At 46.6% G+C, this 19,707-nt stretch overlaps 1 protein-coding gene and 1 non-coding gene across 2 annotated transcripts in view; one reads left to right on the top strand and one right to left on the bottom strand.

The window, feature by feature from the left end:
* Nucleotides 1-3,194: 3,194 nt before the first annotated feature.
* On the bottom strand, nt 3,195-3,276 carry TRNAL-UAG (transfer RNA leucine (anticodon UAG)). Its single transcript has one exon. It is a non-coding gene; the product is annotated as a tRNA-Leu (tRNA).
* An 8,168-nt stretch (nt 3,277-11,444) lies between these two features.
* EEF2K (eukaryotic elongation factor 2 kinase) overlaps nt 11,445-19,707 on the top strand; it is a 59,840-nt gene continuing 51,577 nt past the window's right edge. The window contains exon 1 of the mRNA XM_031433066.2: nt 11,445-11,816. The gene's annotated coding sequence lies outside the window, so the exon portion shown is untranslated. The remainder of the gene's footprint in view (nt 11,817-19,707) is intronic.

The raw sequence follows: 19,707 nt of genomic DNA on the forward strand, positions 1-19,707 counted from the left end.
ACTGTGGATACCAAAATATCAGTGTACAAATACATCTGTGCATGTTATCATAATATGCATCCATGGAATTGGTTGATAAAACCATGGATCGTGGCGGAAAAGAAAACCATCACAAGCCTAAAGACACCTGTGATGAGGAGGAGCACATGTGTTAGTGAGGACCATGATGGTGTGGCACCGACGGCGTGTCCTCTGCTGATCAGTTAGGAGAGTTTGTGAAGCAGCTCAAAAATGTATGCTCCTCTTGGCTGTGTGGAATTGCATGTGTGTATATAATTTTTTAAAGCTCAATAATAATCCTTTATGTCTGTTTAATGCTTGACACTTCGAAAGGGCTTTCATCTGTATGCGCTCACTTAATTCTGTGTCACCCTTACATAGGGCTTATTATTCTCATTTCAGAAATGAAGAAACCGGGGTTGTCTAACTTCACAGGGTGGAGGAGGGTGGGTGTTACTGCTCTGCAGCTGGCGCAGTTTGGAGGAGCTGCCCAAGACCCAGTGGCCTAAACATACCATGGTTATTTCTGCTCTTCAGCCTTGCCAGGGCTTGGGTTGAGCTCTGGAATCTCCCTCAGTCTCAGATCCACAAACCTGGGGCCATTTGGGACTGGCAGCCCTTGGACTTTCTTCTCAGTAACATGCTTGCATCTAACCTCACCTTCTCCTCTGACTTTCTTGACCAATCCTGAGAAATCTGTTCTCAGGACAGGGAAGACAAGCTTTCTTTGTTCATATAATCATCTAGGTCTTTTGTCTGTTGCCAAACCTCAGCTTGTGAAACCCAAAAGCAAAATCAATGTCTTTGTTTTCTGGATTTCTCTTAAGTCATCTCTTCCCAGAGGCTCTGAAACCCGGGGAATGGGGGCAGCTTGGATCAGTATGCCAAGAAAGCTTCCTTCCTCTCAAGTATCTTTACCCGATGGGAAAGGAGGTGGCATCGCTACCCAACAGATAAATCAAGTCCCCCCAAGGGTTTTAGAGGCTGCCCAGATGACCTGCCCTCCATGAGGTTCTGAGAGGGCAAATAGGAGGAGGTCCTAGCTTTCTTGGAGACACTGAGTGTTATGAGTAATATGTTATGAGTATTATGAGTGCAGAAAACAGTGACACTGTGGGGAGCTTGAGGTGATAGAGCCAATCAGAATGGACCATCAAGGTAAATTCATAAAGTTTCCATTATGGGCAATGAAGCTATTCCCCATTGTAGACCCGAGGCCAAATGTCTAATACATCCTCCAGTCTCTCTCATCTTAGAAAGATCTCTCTTCACTCCCCATTCCCCCTCCCACAACTTCTGCCATCACTCTCCCCCTCCTCAAAATCAATTTGATTTTCATGATGAGATGTGAGATGTCCACACTTAGGTTTCCATTTCTTCTCTTCAACTCACATAAAAATGGCTTTAATCAAGGTCATCACTGGCCTTCTCCATAAATCATAAATCCAAAGAATAGTTTTCAGTCTTTATCTTGCCAAGTCTCTTCAACATAGTTGGCTACTCCCTCCTTCCTGCCGTAATCTTCTTGGTCTATATGACAACACATCTGTTTTCCACCTGTGTCTCTGACCAGTCCTTCTCCATCTCCTTCGCTGCCTTCCCCTTCCTTGCCCTCCCTTTAAGGTGATGTTCCTCAGGACTTCATCTTGGTCCCTCTACTTCCTCTATGTGCTCTTCCTGGGCAAGCTCATCCATCCCCATGACCTCAGTTTCCCGTGCCTCCCAAGTCTATCATTTGCTCAGAATGTTCTCTTGACCTCCAGACTTCTATGTCCAATCTACTCAACCCCATGTCCCACATCTCTAGCTCAATATGAATCAAACTGAAACCATCTTTTCCACAAACTCCCTCTTCATTCTCTGTTCCCTCCTAGGGAGAGGAGAGGCACCACCAGCCATCCAGTGGCTCAAGTCCCAAACCTGGCCATCACTTTCGACATGTTCCTCTTCTTCATGTCTTCATCAATGAATTTGGCCAGATCCACTTCCAGAATGTCTCTCTGACCCACCCCTTCTGTCCTACACACTGTCACAACCATGGTCCAAGCCACTCTCCTGTCTCTTAGACAACTACAGTAGGTTTTGAACAGAACCTCCTGTTCCTGCTGCCAGAGGGAAACTTCTAAATCCAAAATTAGAATGCTCCCCCTCAGGCTTAAAAACCTTTTGATGGTTTCCCATTGCTCTCAGGATCAAGTTCAAAGCCTTAACCTGGCACTTATGGCCCTTCTTGCCTGACACTTCAGTCTCATCTCTTGCCATTCACCCAATGCTGCTCTTTGTCCAGCTGCCCTGAATTACCTTCATAGCATCTCAGACCCACTAGGCTCTCCTTTGCCTCTAGAATTTTCCACATGCTGTTCCCTCTTCCTGGAACTCCACTCTCCAGCCTTCACTTGGCTAATCTCTCAATTTCAAGTCCAAGTTAAATGTTACTTGTTCCATTGTCCCTGAGTCAGGTCTGCATGCTCCATGACACTCCTCACAGGTATAACGAAAGAAGTTACAAGGGTTGTAAACTCTGAGTGCGAAAACAGGTCTGCCTTGTCACTCTGTAGCCTCAGGTTGATCTTGGTTTCTTGCACATAGTAGACCCTTCATAAATGGTTGTTGAATGAGTAAATAAACAAGCCTGAAAACCAAATAGGAGGTGGATCAATGAAGCTGAGACCTCAAAGCTGATACGCCAGGGTGGGGCAGGCCTCCTGATACCCCAGACCCTTCGTAAGGTGGCCAGACACCTTTTCTACCAACAGTGATTTATGAAGTCAGCTTGAGCTCACCACAGGACACAGAGCTGGCCAGAAAGGGACGCTTCCTAATTCAGGTCTTGATTAAAATCATCCCCACCTAAACTTTGTCCTTGGGAGGTAAAGAGGCCCACTCCCTGTGGCCTCAGGCCTTAAACCATTAAATTAAAGATGCAAAAAGCCTGTTGAGAACTTTTCAAGGTATCTCAGATGTTTTCCCATGGAAATACGGAGATATTTTTGTTTCTGTGTTTTAGGTAGCAAGATTGGTGTGTTTGTGTACTAGGCTAGGGAGTGAGAAGGCTTGCGTTGCAGTTTCTTCCTTTTCCCTTCCTTTCCCCATTCCGTTAAAAAAAAAAAAAAAAAGAGCGCGTCAGAAAACAAAAGGGAAGAGTAATTGGGAGAGGATAATATATAGAAGTAAAAGAGAAACCATCAAAGGTCTGGCAGCGGTGGGATTCGAACCCACGCCATCGAAATGACTGGAGCCTAAATCCAGCGCCTTAGACCACTCGGCCACGCTACCTCCCCGTCACCGGAGCTTCCACTCACGCTATATCAGCCCAATGACGCGACCGCTCACGCTCTCGGAGGCCCGCCTTCATTGGTTTGCGCATGCCCGATACCAGACTGTGTCTCCTGTATTTGTTGCTGCATGTTGGTCTCTGGCTTCCTTCCGGGCTTCGGAGTCGAAGCGCTCTTGCGATCGGCAATAAAACCTACAGTTGGGACGCAGCGTTAAAAAGGAAAAAAGAGTTACAAAATATTAATATTAATATTCAATCCTTATGTACGTTTGCATTTGCTTTTCCATGAGTGTGGTACACTGCCTACAGCCACGTGGGGGCAGTGCCGCGCTGCCTTTGCTCTTGGCAGGGCTTGGGGTCCCGCGGGAAACCTGGGTTTTCGCGAAACCAGGCTGGGTCCCCACCCTGTGGACTCTCAAGCCCTACTGCAGGGAACTTCTGCAGCCTTGGGCGGTCCATGGCCTGGCCCCTGCCATGTAAGAATCACAGGTCTAGGAAGGAAAATCATTGAACATTTTTACCGATCATTGCCACTTGTAGGCTCCCTCAGTCATCACTATTACCCGCTTTTTACAGAAGTGGGGATACAGACTCAGGCTGAGTAACTTGTCTTAGCTGCCCCAGGCAAAGCCAGCATTCCCTAGCCTTCCAAGATCCAGTGTTCTACATAGACTACTTCAGTGTGTTTTTTTAAAATACAGTAAATTCAGAGCAAATACATAACATCAATAAATACATAGCAAACTTCTGTATCTTAATTATGGTCCGTTCTTCCTGAAGATCACCCCCTGTGGCCACAAGAAGGAAGCAGAGATCTCTTTGGGTTATCCCCCCAACAAGTGACTCAGAGCATCCTCCGGTAGTTGGACCATTTGCTAGCAGTAACTGTAACAAAGAACAAACCTGATTCCATATTGAATCTATTCCTTTACCTCCAACCTTTGTGCTGTTTCCTGTGCTTACTCATGCTGGTTCTGCACCTTTTGTAAAAGAACGTTGCCCATAAACTGAAATATACAGGATAGCCTGTTCTCAAGCCTCTAGAATTTAGAAGTATAACACTTTCCCATTCATATAGAGATAAAAAGTTGCAGAACAGAGAATAACACTTGGCTTGTTGGAGGTTTACAGGAACATTGTGACCAGACCTACAAGGGCAGCTGCAAGAACAAAAAATTCTGGCACCAAGAAGTTTGCAACAACCAGCCACACCCTCCATCCCCTTTTAATATAAAAAGAACCTGAATTCTAATTGGGGAAGATAGTTCTTTGGGACACTAGCCCACCATCTTCTCAGTCTGCTGGCTTTCCAAGTAAAGTCCCTATTCTTTGCCCCAACAAGGCCTGTCATGTGGCAAGCAATGTGAGTTTGGACTCTGTGACACAACCCTACCCCTCCCAACTGTGTCTCTCTGATAATTTAATTGAAGTAAACTTTTATCCAGCACCCACTGGATCCGGCAAGATCAGACAAAAAGCAGGTCTTCCGGGAGAAGAAGGGCTGACTTCAGAGATGCTCAGAACCCTCATGCCAGAGTTTCTCCAACAGAACAAAAATCCTGTGGAAGCCAGGCCCTGAGCTCACCCGCTCCAGTGAGCAGGCCCATCTCCCTGCTGGCCTCCAAGCAGTGCTGACTCAGCCTCCCTGGTGATTTATGCCTTAAGGGAGAGGCTGGGAGGGCAGTTCCTATGCACAACCCAGGCCCAGCCAGGCAAGGGTGGGGAGACCACAGAAACCAGGGCAACTGGGCTCTGTTTAGTTTTTGTTCTTTTTTTTTTTAAGTGATGGTTAAAAATAACTTTTGCTAAAAGAATACATGTCCCCTGTTGAAACTCTAAGCTAAGAAAGAAAAGCACAAAGAGGAAAATATAATCACCTTTAATTTCTCCACCCATTTAAACTCTATTACTGCTTTGGTAAAGGAAAGTGTTTTTTTTTGTTTGTTTTTTGGGGTTTTTTTTTTTTTTTGTCTTTTTAAATTTGAAATACAATGTAATGCATGCTCATTATAAAATTTTTTTTTTCAAATGTCAAATCTTGCGTATAAAGTTAAAGGGAAGTTCTCTTCCTCACCACCTCCCTCCTTCCCATTTGAACCCCACAGGTCAGAAGTAGCCATTGTAATGAGTAACAGTTTAGCTGCATCCTTCCAGATCTTTGCCTATGCAGATGTAGGAACAAATGGAACTAGAGGCCCACACGTGCCCCACCCTAATCCTGGGGTTTGCCTTGTGCAAGGGAAAGGGAGAAATACACTCTCCAAAAGTCAGAAGGCTGGTCATTTCATCACTTCTGCCAGTCTTTCTGTAGCTACAAGTGGGTCATTGAATGGCTCCTTGATGGCTTCGTGTCCAGTAGGCCCTGGACCTCCTGAGCCAAGGAGCCAAGGAGGACTTTCAAGGACTTTTTAAAGCTGCTGCTTAAAAGCATCCTGTTGTAGTTCCCAGGGGTTGAGGGAGGTGCAGGGGATGAACAGGTGAAACTCGGATTTGTAGGGCAGTGAAACTGCTCCGTGTGATACTGTAACAGTTGATGCATGTCATTATAAATTAGGCCAAACCCACAGACTGTCCACCACCAAGAGTGAACTCTAATACGAGCTGTGGACTGTAAGTGACTATGGCGTGTCAGTGTAGGCTCATTAATTGTAACTGATGTCCCACTCTGGTGGAGGACACTGACAATGGGGGAGGCTATGCATGTGTGGGGGCAGGAGGGATATGGGAAATCTCTGTACCTTCTGCCCAGCTTTGCTGTGAACCCAAGACTATTCTGTAACTCTCACAAATGTGGCATCCTGTGGACAGGGATCTGAGCAGTTACCACTGGAGAACCATTTCATTCCTATGACATACGTGGCCAGTGTGGTTCTCTAACCCTCCCTGAGCCTGTGGGAGGGTGACACCCATCCCTTGGAGTTGGGAACTGCCATGTACCTAGACTGGGCTGGAGCATGTAAGAGCTGGGATCCTCTTCCTGGTGACCTCTCTTCTGCTGCTGCGCCCTGAAGCGCCATGAAGATGCCATTGAGCCCTTTTTTGAGGGTAACGGCTCGATTGTGATTTAACTCACATACCATACAATACACCCATTTAAAGTGTGTAGCTCATTGTATTTTAGTATATTCACAGATATGTGCAACCATCCCCACAATCAATTTTAGAACATTTTCATCCCCCTAAAAAGGAACACCATACCTGTTAGTCTTCACTCTCCATTCCCCTCCAAACGCCCTTCCCAGCCCCAGGCAGCCACTAATTTACCTTCTGTCTCTGAGGATTTCCCTATTCTAGACATTTCATATAAATGAAATCATATCATATAAATGAAATCATATCATATTTTGACTTTTGTGTCTGGCTTCTTTCACTTAGCATAATGTTTTTAAGGTTTATCTACGTTTTCACATTTATCAGTGCTTAATTCCTTTTTATTGCTGAATAATATCCATTGTATGTGTATACCACATTTTAATTATCCATTCATTGGTTGATGGACATTTGGGTTGTTTTTATCTTTTGCCTGTTTTTGTGCAGACATATGTTTTAATTTCTCTTGGGTAGATACCTGGGCATGGAGTTACTAGGTTGTATGGTGACCCCATGTTTAATTTTTTGAGAAACCACCAAACTATTTTCCATTTTCCATTCTTGCTAGCAGTGTATGAGGGTTCCAATTTTTCTGCATCCCTGTTAACACTTGTCATGATCTTTTTGATGACAGCCATCCCAGTGGGTGTGGTTTTGATTTGCATTTTTTGAATGGCTAATGACGTTGAGTATCTTTTCATGTGCTTATTGGCCATTTGTGTATCTTCTTTGGAGGACTATTCAAACTTCTAACCTATTTTGAAATTGGGTTATCTTTTTATTATTTGAGTTATAAGAGCTCTTTATAGATTCTAGCTACAAATACCTTATCAGATATATGATTTACGGATATTTTCTCCCATTGCCTGAGGGTTTTTTTTTTGTTTCTTTGTTTTGTTTTGTTTTGTTTACTTTCTTGATGGTATCTCTTGCATCCTATGGATTATTGAGTCCCATAGATGACTCTGGTGGAGGGAAAGAGGAAAAAAAACAGGGAGAGAGGTCTTTCCAACAGACATGAGGATTTTATCCCTCTGAGCTTGAAAAACAGATGTCTGTCCACATGAGAGAAGGAAGGGCAGACTCCGGACAGAGGAGGAAGGCTTGGAACTGGAGTGTGCCAACAAAGAGTCACCTGTGAAGGGTTTATTTTTCCTCTTGGATACTGGAAGATTGAGGGTACAATTTCATTTTTCTCCTCCTATATTTAATTCTCTCTGTTATCTCAAACTCTTCAATAAAGTCTGAACAGCTTTGTGTGGTGGTTAAAGGTGGGTGATTAAGGACCAAGTGAAAACCAAGAATGATCTGACCCATAGCTTCTTACTGAGGCCACCCAGGGTACCTGTCTTCCTAAAGCTACTGGAAGTGATACCTACTTCTCTTCCGGAGCACAACTCAAGTGTCATGTCTTCAGAGAAGGATTCCTGACCACGTCTGCCTTTATACTCTCTCATTGCCCCTCTTCGATTCTCATGCAAAGCACACCCTGCTGTTTGTATCAAGGTGGTCACGACTGAGAAATTTTTGTTTTCCCTTTTCCTACCCCATTAGATCTCTGAAGGCAGGGCTTCCCCCCTAATTCTTAACACAATATTTGGCACACAACAGGAGCTTAATAGGTATTTGCTTTATGCCCAAAAACCCTAGACTTACATCCCACCCGCTCAACAACTCTCTAGAAAAGAGAGATTCTCTTTTTTATGGTTGCTGTCAAAGGTCCAGGTTAGTATCTCATTGACTTGGCTTGGGTCACATGCCCATCCAAGAACAAGTGAATAAGGCCGAAAGGATGGAATATGCTGATTGGCCAGGGCTGGTCATGGGTCCACTCAGACCTGGAGAGTGGGAAGGGCTATTCTCATGAACTGAGAATAAGGCGGACTGGTTCCCTTGAGGTAGGAAGCCCCATAAAACGATCAGCAGGATCCCCAGGCAGGGCCACTACTCTCCTGCCAGCACCATCCGTTTTCCTGGTGCTGAGGCTTTATCTCACTTTTTGCCTATAAAACGGCTTACTTACCCCTAAACTTCTATTGGTTCCCTGAGCTCACTTCTGATTAGTTATTTCCTTCACTCCTGATTGGCTATTTCTCTCACTCCCGATTGGTCCACTTCCCTAACTTCTGATTGGTCCGTTTGTAGTATTTCATTTGCATGGAGCTTACTCCTGATTGGTTATTTCTCTCCCTCTTGCTTGGTCCATATCTACAAAGCTTGTTCCTAATTAGTCAACTTTCGTTGTACCTCATTTGCATATGAAGTTACAAAGTGTTAACTGGCAGCCTATAAAAGCTGGTGTAAACCTACAGATGGTGTCCAGAGTTCGGAGTATTAATTCCTCTCGGCACCTGGCATAATAAACCTGAGTTGTCCTACTCGTGAGTGCTGTTTGGTCTGTAGCTCGGATCCGGGTTGCCGTCTCAACTGAGCTGTAACACTGCGCTGTAACACATTTTTCCGCGACAGCCTGTAGGTGAGTCACGATTCTTGTGGAAAGAAGGAATTACAGAGGCAAAGAGAAGTTAAATAATTGCCCAGGGCCATAGAGCTACAAGTACTGCAGAATTATTTTTTCCCCTCTGGTTTTAGATTTGGACAGAGTAGCTCAGGCTCTTTGTTCTTGCCGACTTTCCCACGGTCAAAATTTCATGTGCAATTTTGTCTGTTGCTAAGAGCCAGAGTTTTCTCAAGGTGATTAAGGAGCCAATGCGTTAAACCAAAGTGTTATGTTGAATGTTCTGAAACTTGTAGTACCGAGGCTAAGGAGTAAAACACTCAATGATGGGTTTCAGCACTTTCTTTCTTTCTTTTTTTCTTTTTTTTTTCCATTCCCCTCACCGCCTTACTGTTACCAAAGGCAAGTTCATGTGACTGAGGCCGAACAAACCAAAACATTGGAGTTCAGAGCAGAGAAAGTTTTATCACGGAGCCAAGTAAGGAGGATGGGGTGGCTCACTCCCAGGAAAACCCCAAACTCCCCAAAGGGTTTCAGCAAAGCATATTTAAAGGCCAGGGGAGGGAGGGGGGTCGAAGGATAGGAGATCTGCCCGTGCACAATTCTCTAATTGGTCCATGTTGAGGCCAACACTATCAACCCCTAGGCACCAGAAGGTCTGGGGGCCACGTGCTAAAGATCATCAGAGTAGTTAATTTCTTCCCTTTTGTGGTGGGTTTTAGCATCTGAAAAACTTAGGAAATACCATGAGATACTATTATCTGGGCACTTCAGAGAGGAGCTCAGCAGAGGATACAGGTGAGGGATCTGTCCCTGGAAGGCCCCACTGGGTGCTGCTAGGTACATTATGAAATGCTGCCTGTATGTAACCCCTTCCCTGAGCTTCATAAACTTGAATCTACTTCCTGCAGAGGCCAGTGTAGCTGGTAAGGTGAAGGACTTCACTCTCCCAACGAGTTCTGGATTTTTAGGGGCCACGAAAACTGACTAGTTAAGGCTTAGGGACAGGACACTTCAGGGGTCAGTATATACCTAGACCTGGCTCAAGTCCTGGCTCTGTCACTTACTAACTGTAAACCTGGGAGTCACTTAACCTGCCTCAGTCTCCTTGTGTATGAAGTGGGGACAATAAGAGGGTTGGGGTGAGAATTAAAGGAAATAATTGTAGTACCGAGCAGTTTCCACAGTGCCTGACACAAAGGGTATGCCCTAAAAATATCAGCTCTTACGACAAACCACCAAAAGGGTCATCAAAGCTGGCATTACAAACGACAAGTGGCCTTTGACTACAGAAACATGTTTACAATTAGTGTTGAGGGGAGGAACAGAGTAGTAGATAAAAGAGTCTGCTCTTGTAAGGAAAAATGTAGCTATTTCTTCATGCATACCCAGATGTCAGTGTCTTTCTACCTCTGGTCTGCCTGCATCTGTTTCTCTGTGTTTGCCTGGCACTCACCTGGACACTCAGCACTCCCTCGAGTTCCCTGGGAGAATCTGGTCACTCACATCAATCCAGCCCGAGGAGGCCTTTCCTGAAGAACTCTCTGGGGCATAGGGGAGGGATTATGTCACACAACCCACCACAAACTACTTGAACAGGCCCCCGCCCCCAGCGTCTGGCAGCTCTTGCCTGGCCGCTCCCTACCTCTCACTTGCTTGGGGAGGGGGAGGGGAGGTCCTTCAAATTTCTCTCTCCTTTTTAACTACACAGAGCAACTCGTCAGATCCAAAACCAGCAGGAGTCCCGAAATACAGACACCCTTTGCCAAGAGGAGCCACCTTGGAAATCTGGGCAAGTGTATCTCTGTAAGCCTCAGTTTTATGATCCCTAAAACAGAGCTACTGAAATCTACCTCTAGGGTTGGTGTGAATATGGAATAAGAGAAATCGCTCGATAAATATCACTGTTATGGTATTATGTTATATGATATTTTTATTTCTAAAATGAGAGTTGTGAGATTTCTAAAACTTCACCGGAAAAGTATCTGGAAGAATTTAATGACAACGTGTTCACAGTAGTTATCAGTAGTTCTATTTCCGTTTCTTCCTTGTATCTTTCCAGATTTATTCATTCATTTCACACGTATATATTAAGCACTCACTATGTGCCAGGCCGTGTGCTAAGAGTTAGGAATACAGCAATGTACTAGACAGGTAAGGAACGCTTAGAGGGGATATTAATCAAATAATTACACAAATAATTGCCATAGTCTTAAGTGCCTAATTTTTGCAGGGTAGAAATCGGGGGTTAGAAAAGTAATTTCTGATCAAAGTACTCAAAGTTTGTGCCTAGAGACGCACAAACAACGAGATCGGATCACTACTGATTTTGGAAAGCACTCGAATACCGGAACTAGGCAGTTAGCAGACTGAGAATGGGAAGGTGCGGTGGGCTAGGGGCGGGTTGGCTGCCCCTTCTCAAATTACTCGTTGAGAGGGCGTCCCTTCGCGGGTAGGGGTCAAACCCGCCGGACGCCTTATATTCAACAGGCTGGGGAGCCGCGGACACAGCAAAGCCGGGAGGTCCACGCGGCAGCTGCACGCGCCGTGACGGCCACGGCGGGGCGACCACGTGAGCGTGGCGCCGAGCGCCCGCCGGGCCTCGGCTCCTCCCCTGCCCGCCGGCTCCTGCCCCAGCCCCAGCCCCAGTCCCAGCCCCAGCTCGGCTCGTGTCCGGATCCTCCGCCCGCGCTCCCAGTGCTACAGCTGCCCCAGTCCCGCTGACGGTCGCCTGCGCTCGCGTCCCTGGAACGCGTCCCTCGCGCCCGGGATCGTTCCAGCGGCCCCTTGCGCTCCTTGCGCCCCGGGATCGTTCCGGCGGCCCCCGCTGCCTCCTCCGAGCGCCGGCCCGCGCGCCCCGCTCGCCGCTCCCCGGCACTCTCGGGGGGCCCCCGCCCTGCAACCTGGAGCACCGGTCGGCGAGCCTCTGCCAGCTCCTGTGGATCCTCGCGGCCGTGGGCAGCGGCCGCCCCGCTTGTCCGCCCGAGGCAGGTAGGTGGGCGGCGGTTGGCCAGGGGGGCCCGGGTCCGGCGCTGCAAGCCTGCGCGCCCGGGTGCAGTCTAAGCGTCTGGGGCTTAAAAGTGGGGCTCCCGGCGGAAGGAGAGTGTATTGGTTAAGCTCTTCGGGACTCAGTGTTTGCTTCTGTAAAATGGGGGAGTCGTGCAGATTAACGGCCGTGTTTATTGGGAAAATACTTGGCACCTGATGGTCTGGGAGAAGCAGCGTGGCAGCCTCCGCCTGGAGCGCCTCGAGGCCCGCAGAGGGTGGGGGCAGCACTGCCTTCCTTACCCTGCAGGGCCCAGAGCCACATTCCCCCACCCTGGCCCCTGAACTAGAGGCCCGAATTCCCGGAACCTCGAGGACAGTGTAGACGCGCCCTTGCTGCATTGTTGACCGCGGGAGTTCGGGCGTTGGCAGCCTTCTTGGATGTGTGCGCCAAGGGGCCGGGCATTCATATGTGAGTGTTGGCGCGGGGGCGGGAGCCTCCCGGGTGAGTCCCGGCCTAGATCCGCTGCGAGGGCCTGGGACATTGCTGGGGAACCAGCCCAACTGCACACCCAGCGAGACAGATGGGCTGGTGGGAGGGGGACTGCTACCTGTGTCTTGGGACGCTCTCTGGGACCCTGACTTTCGGGTCCTCGGCCCTGGATGCAGCCTGCCTTGGGTCGACTCAGCCAGGAAATTGTCCACTCCTCTGTTTTACAGAGGAGGAAACTCAGGCCCCGAGTGGTCTAAGAGTGGACTGAGTGTGGGAATACAGAGCGAGCAGGTGGGAATTGATAATGCCCGCTGTGTGGATGTGGGGGTGGGGCGGGGGTGGCCTGAGGGTTTTGGGGGAAGGCTTCCTGGAGATGGTGATGTTTGAGCTGAGCTGCAAAATATGTTGGTGGAAGGAGGTAGGGTTTAGAGACAGAGGGATGCAGATGTCTTCCTTCTGTGGCCTCCACAGAACCTTACATTCATTCTTTTGTTCACGTATTAATTGAACAAATACAATATGCTGCCTGGTGACGGTAATTCAGGTATAGCCGGGTAAGGGTTGCAAAACCCCTCCTCTCATCATTTTCTCAAAGAGGGGATGTGCGCTGGGGTCCCAAGTTCTTATCTTTTGCAGGGGGCGGGGAAGCAGGAAGTCATGGCCTGATGATCACTTGAAATGGTCTCAGTTGACACATGATCATTGTGTACATTCTGTGATCTGTAGGTTTTTTTCTTTTGTGCTTTTTGTGACAGAACAGTACATTTTGGCTAAGGATATATCAGCGATATGGTTTTAAAACATTTTTAAGGTGTTCTGTGGCAGAGATGGCTACAGGTCACCAATACCCACGTCCTTTTCTCCCTAGGATATCACCTGGGTGGATTTCCCAGGCTCCCTTACAGTTTGGTGGGCCACATGACTGTGCTTTGGCTGACGGAATGCGAGCAGAAATAGTGTGTGCCCCTCTCAAGCCTCCATCCTAAAAACCTCCCCTCTTTCCCATTTACCAGCAGAGCAGAGGGGACTCTGAGGGCCTAGAGAAGGCAAGCTGGAAGGAGCCTGGGCCCTGGAATGACTAGGGAGCAGAGCCTCCCCTTCCCCCTCTCCTGTGGTCCAGGGCTGTCTGCTGAAGAGAATGGGGCTCCAGTAAGCTCTCGGGAAGGTCTGTGGTTATGAGAAGGGCTTGTTGGCTGTGGCCTTCCCCTCGGGGTGATCTGGCTGGGCTGTTCCACAGGAGAAGGATAATTTAGGCCTTTTTTTCTCACAGCGGTTGGATTCCCCAAAGAAGTCTTGTCCGGTCTTTGGCAGGATTGGCATCCGGTTGCTGGGACACTGAGAGTAGCGTGGAAGAAAGCTGAGGGTCACTAGCAGAAACTTGGGTTTGTTCCAGCTCATTCTCTAGGATTTACTCTTTCTGGTCCGATTCTTAAAGCTGATGCAGAAAAAGTTGATGATCAGGCTAGATTCAAAGTAGTAGTGGTTGGCTGGACAGATTGAAAAATAAAAATTTCTGTGTTAGGGAAACTAGTTGTACTGACCAAGAAGCTGCAGATGGTTACGCCAGTGAACTGAAAATGCTCTGGAAGAAAGTGGGCTAAGTGACTCGGGCCTTGAAGTGTTTCTAAATGAAACTCTTGCAGCCAAGGCTGATGGGCACAAACAAGAAAGCTTCAAACAAAGGAGGGAAGGGGTCACTAAAAGGCTGATGATAAAGTAGATGACAGTGCCTGGGTCCCCAAAGTCCTGGGGCTGCGGGACATCCAGAGAAGCACTTCAATGACTGGAAAGTCAGAGGGTGGACAGGGTTCAGTTCTCCAGCGGTGATGCTTTCTAGACCTGGGAAGGACTCCACAGGGAGTGACCGAAAGGCAGGTGGCTGAGCTGCAGAACATCTCTCGGCCGGTGCTTCTTGAGCTTCAGTGCACATGAGCGTCACCTGGGAGGCTTGCTGGGCCCACCCCCAGAGTTTACTTTAACAGGACTGGACAAGGGCCCCAGAATTTGCACATTTGACAAGGTCCTGGGTGAGGCTGCCGCTGCTGCTAGTAGCCCCAGGATCACACTTTTAGAAGTGGGTTTTCGAGTGATGGCTGAGCGAAAGCTCTGGATGGACCTGCACTGACTTCAAACCCACTTCCCCTACTTCTAGCCTTGTGATCTGTTTCCTCAGTTTCCTCATCTGTGCTATGAAGCTAATAGTGCCTACCTTGTGGGATTCTGGAGAGGCTTCCTGGAGGAGGTGACATCTAAGCTGAGACCTGAGGGTGGCAGAGTTGGCCAGGGGGCGGGTAGGGAGAGCTGTGCCAAACAGAGGGCACAGCGTGTGCGAGCCAAGGGAGGGGGGAGCCCTTGTCTTCCAGGGCGCTGAGAGGAGTTCTGGAGCAACAGCTTTGTAAGTGATACTGAAATGCTGTGAATCTGTTCTGAGCTACGTGTCTCGGCAGGATTGCAGCTTAGGAAAGGCCAACCGGGGCATGGAAAATGGGCCTCCAAATGCGATGGGTCCCATAGCAGCTCGAGTTACTTCTGTCCACGTTCCATTGGCTCAAATGTAGTCTCATGCCCCACTGAGACCCAAAAGGATTTGGGCAGGGGAGCACAGATCCATGGTGGAGAACTGCTTTTGTGCCCCAAACCAGCTCTCTCACCTCTTCTCCACCTTGCTCATGCTGCTCCATTTTGGTGGATGAATTTTACAGATGAGGAAGCTAAGGTTCAGAGAGGTGAGGTAATTTGCCCAACATCACTCAGCTAGTAGTGGCAGAGCTGGGACTTGAACCCACGTCTATTTGTCCGAAAAGCCTAATTGGGTCAGATCTTGGTCTTGGCTGCTTTTTGAGGGCCTCTCTGTGACTCAGGCTTCCCCTGTCAAGATCTCAGCTGTGTCTTCAGGCTTAGTAACCCCCATATGTCTGGTAATTATGACTTGATAGTCCCCCCACCTCATTCCTCCACGCCTGCAGTACCCATTATATCCACAGAAATTGGCAGCTTTTCTCCAGTTATTCATTAATGCAGGCTGCATTTACGTGTGTGCCAGGCATTGTGCTCTGGACTGGGAGCTAGAGCGGACTCAGACACGGCCACTTTTGTTCCAGATGCTCACATGGTCTGGCCACCGAGAGGCTATGTAAACACAGAGTTCCCCTGAGAAGTGAGACATGCTGTCTCTCTGGTCTGACCCTCCAGGAGTACAGAGTGTCCTGGGTACATGAGAAGGGTGCCCAGCAAATGAACAGAAATTAAAATTTAAGCCTTTTTGTGCATTTTAAAGATCGAATCTATAATTACAGTATCAGTATCATGCTTTTTATTCTAAAATATATTTTAAATGATTTTAAAACAATAAAGTAGCTTTTGCACCATAACAGTTTTATATGGACGAAGCACAGTGAACTGCAATGATATTTTTATGAGCCTTAGAGAAGTGAGTGTCTCCCTGGGTTCAGCTGCGGGTGGCTGTTCTCACTGATGAGTAAGCTAATTTCTCTGTCTCTTTCTGGTGTGCATGAAGGTGTGTTTTTACATACGCGGGGGAAGTCTCCTTGGAATTCTCCCAGAATCATTCTAGAGCAGGGTTTCTCAGCCTCAGCACTATTGACAGTTTGGCTGGACAGTCCTTTGTTGTGAGGAGGGTCCTGTGTACTGTAGGAGGCGTGGCAGCATCCCTGGCCTCTGCCCACCAGATGCCACTTGCACTCCCGGAGTCGTGACAACCAGAGATATCTCCAGACATTGCCAAGTGTCCCCTGAGGGGCCAGATTTGCTCCAGGTTGAGACTTGCTCTTCTAGACTGTATTTGTTTCCTGTTGCTATTGTAACAAAATACCGCAGACTCAGTGGCTTAAAGTGACACAGGTTTCTTTTTCTTATGGTTCTGGAGGTCAGAAATTCAAAAGCCAAGGTTGGGGGAGGGTATAGCTCAGTGGTAGAGTGTGTGCTTAGCATGCACAAGGTCCTGGGTTCAATCGCCAGTATCTCCATTAAATAAAGAAACCTAGTTACCTCCACCACTAAAAAAAATAATAATAGTAATTAAAAAAAAAAAAAGCCAGGGTGTCAGCAGGGCTGTGTTCCTTCTGGAGGCTGTAGAAAAAATCTGCTCCCTTGCCTTTTCCAAATTCTGCAAGCCTCCTGCATTCCTTGGCTTCTGGCCCCTTCCTTCATCTTCAAGGCCAGCTGCATAGCATCTTCAAATCTTTCTCTATGGCCCCTCCTTCCACTATCACACCTCTTCCTCTGACCCTCCTGCCTCCTTTTTATAAGGATCTTTGTGATTATATTGGGCTCATTGAATAATCCAGGGTAATCTCCCCATCTTAAGACCCTTAATTTAATCACACCTGCAAAGTCACCACACCAGGGAACATATTCATAGGTTTCAGGAATTAGGATGTGGACATTTTTGTCCATTATTCTGCCCACCACATGGACTGTTGTGTCTCTGGGTATAATGGAAATGCTTGTGGAGGGCCTGGGAGGAGGGACGTGACCTAGGGGTCTTAGGGGTTGGGGGAGTGGGGTATGGTCAGGGCATAATAGCAGCGGGTACTTCTGAGGGCCAGTTCTCTGCCAGGCATCATATGCTTGATGTCACTGACTTCTCAGAACTCCTGGGGAAAGTGGCGTTACTTGTCCCCTGTTTTACAGAAAGGAAACCACCCAAGGAGGGCTGTCTGGAGGGGGTAAACATTTGAGCTGGATTTTGAAGGGAACAGAGGGGTTTGGCAGCAGGAGGGAGGCATTCCAGAAAGAGGGCCCTTAAGGTGCAAGGGCAGGGGCAGGGTGGTGAGGGCTTGGTCGTGGATGGTGACTGGTTCTTGCTGGGGACATCTGTAAGTCAGTCCTTTTATTCTGACATGAACTGTATCATCTCTTGAAACATTTTTTTTATCTTATTTTTTAATGAATTGTAGTCGATTTACAGTTCCAGTTATACAGTAAAGTTCAATTTTACATATACATACATATATATATCATATTTTCAGATTCTTTTCCATTACAGCTTCATTACAAGAAATTGAATATAATTCCCTGTGCTGTATAGTAGGTCCTTGTCTCAAAATAGTTTTAATAAATGTTTATTCGTGAGCATCTACAACATGCTGGGGTACAGATATTAATAAGACATTGACCTGAACTCTTAGCTCCATGCTTGGCTTAGTAACTCCTGATGCGGCACATTTGTCACCACCCCCATCCCCAATAAATAAATGAAATTCATCCTGGAAAGGTACTTGATAAGCACTTGGTGAGCCCTACTCAATTCCAGGCACTGTGAGTGCCTGAGACTCCAGGAAGTCGCGTGAAGTGTGTTGTTTAGGGTCCTGATGGGGAAGTCAGGATTGAAACCCAGCCCTGCAGCCTCAGAGCACGTGTTCTAAGCCCCTATATTGGGCTTTGGCTTTTTTTCTTTTTTTACTAGCTCTTTTTTTAAAAATTGAAGTATAGTTGATTATAGTATTATATTAGTTTCAGGTGTACAGCCTAGTGATTCAGTATTTTTACAGATTATACTCCATTAAAAGTTATTACAAGATAGTGGCTATAATCCCCTGTGCTATACAATATATTCTTCTTGCTTATTTATTTTATACATACTAGTTTGTATCTCAGTCCCAAACCCCTAACTTGCCCCTCCGCCCTTCCCTCTCCCCACTGGTAACCACTAGTTAGTTTTCTGCATCTGTGAGTCTGTTTCTATTTTGCTATATACATGCGTTTTATTTTTTAGATTCCACATATAAGTGGTATCATATGGTATTTGTCTTCCTCTGTCCTATTTCACTCAGCATAATACCCTCTAAGTCCATCCATGTCATTGCAGGTGGCAGAATTTTATTCTTTTTCATGGCTGAGTAGTATTCCATTGTACGTATGTATGTATATATATATATACATATATATATCACATCTTCTTTCCATCCATCTGTTGGTTGTTTTCATATCTTGACTGTTGTAAATAATGCTGCTATGAACATTGGGGTGCGTGTATCTTTTTGAATTAGTGGTTTTGTTTTTTCCAGCTATAGACCCAGGAGTGAAATTGCTGGATCATATGGTAGTTCTATTTCTAGTTTTTTGAGGAACTTCCATACTGTTTTCCATAGTGGTGGCACCAATTTACATTCCCACCAATAGTATACAAGGGTTCCCTTTTCTCCACATCCTCTTCAGCATTTATTTGTAGGCTTTTTGATGATAGCCATCCTGACAAGTGTGAAGTGATATCTCATTTTTGTTTTGATTTGCATTTCTCCAACAATTAGTGATGTTAAACATCTTCTCATGTTCTTTTTTACCAGCTTTATTGAGGTATAATTGACAAAAAGTGTCTATATTTAAAATGTACAATGTGGTGAATACATATACTTTGTGACACATTCATCACCTCACATAGTTACCATTTATGTGTGTGTTTGAGAATAATTAAGATTTACTGTCCTGGCAAATTTCAAGGACACAATGCAGTATTATTAACTATTGTCACAATGCTGTGTGTGAGATCTCCAGGGCTTACTCATCTTGCATAACTGAAACTTTGTACCGTTTGACCATTATCTCCCCACTTCTTCCACATCCCAGCCCCTGGCAACCACCATTCTACTCTCTGCTTCTATGAGTTTGACTTTTTTAGATTCCACTTATAAGTGAGATCATAGAAGATTTGTCTTTCTGTGTCTGGCTTATGTCACATACCATAATGTCCTCCAGGTTCATCCATGTTGTTGCAAATACAGGATTTCCTTTTTTAAGGCTAAATAATATTCCATTGTATATATACACCACATTTCCTTTTTCCATTCATCCATCAGACATTTAGGTTGTTTCCACACCTTGGTTATTGTGAATGATGCTGCAGTGACCATGGGAGTGCAGATATGTTTCTGTTTCTTGTTTGAAGGAAGCTGAGGACTCAAGCTAGAGCTCAGGACATCCTTAGAACAAGCCAGGTGCAGCCAAGGGCAGCCTGGCTCTGCTCAGTTTCCCTCCCCAAGGTGGCCCTATCGGAGGTGGGCGGCCGCTCCTCTCCCTGGCAGCTCCTGTCATTGCCAGAAGAGAGAGTCCACGCTAAGTGCTTAGCTTGGTGCCTGGGACACAGTAAAATGTCCATATGTGTTATTTGTCTGTCTTATTTCAGTAAAAATTATGCATTTTTGCAGAGCAAAGCTCTCTTCTGCTTTCTTATCACTTATTTGCAGCACAAAAGCCATCTCTTTCCTTCCCTCTTAGGTGAGACGAAGTCCTGAGAAACCCATAGCTCCTTCTGTCTGGTGAAATAAGACAGAGGGTTCTTGGCATGGTATCTTAAAGAAACAGGAAAAGACCTACCAGTCTGGGGGTGGAGGAGTGGGGAGGGGAAGGGAAGCCACAGTCGCATTTATCACATGAGGAAATCAA

The sequence above is a fragment of the Camelus dromedarius genome, chromosome 24 (assembly GCF_036321535.1).
Source record: "Camelus dromedarius isolate mCamDro1 chromosome 24, mCamDro1.pat, whole genome shotgun sequence".
Lineage (NCBI taxonomy): Eukaryota > Metazoa > Chordata > Mammalia > Artiodactyla > Camelidae > Camelus > Camelus dromedarius.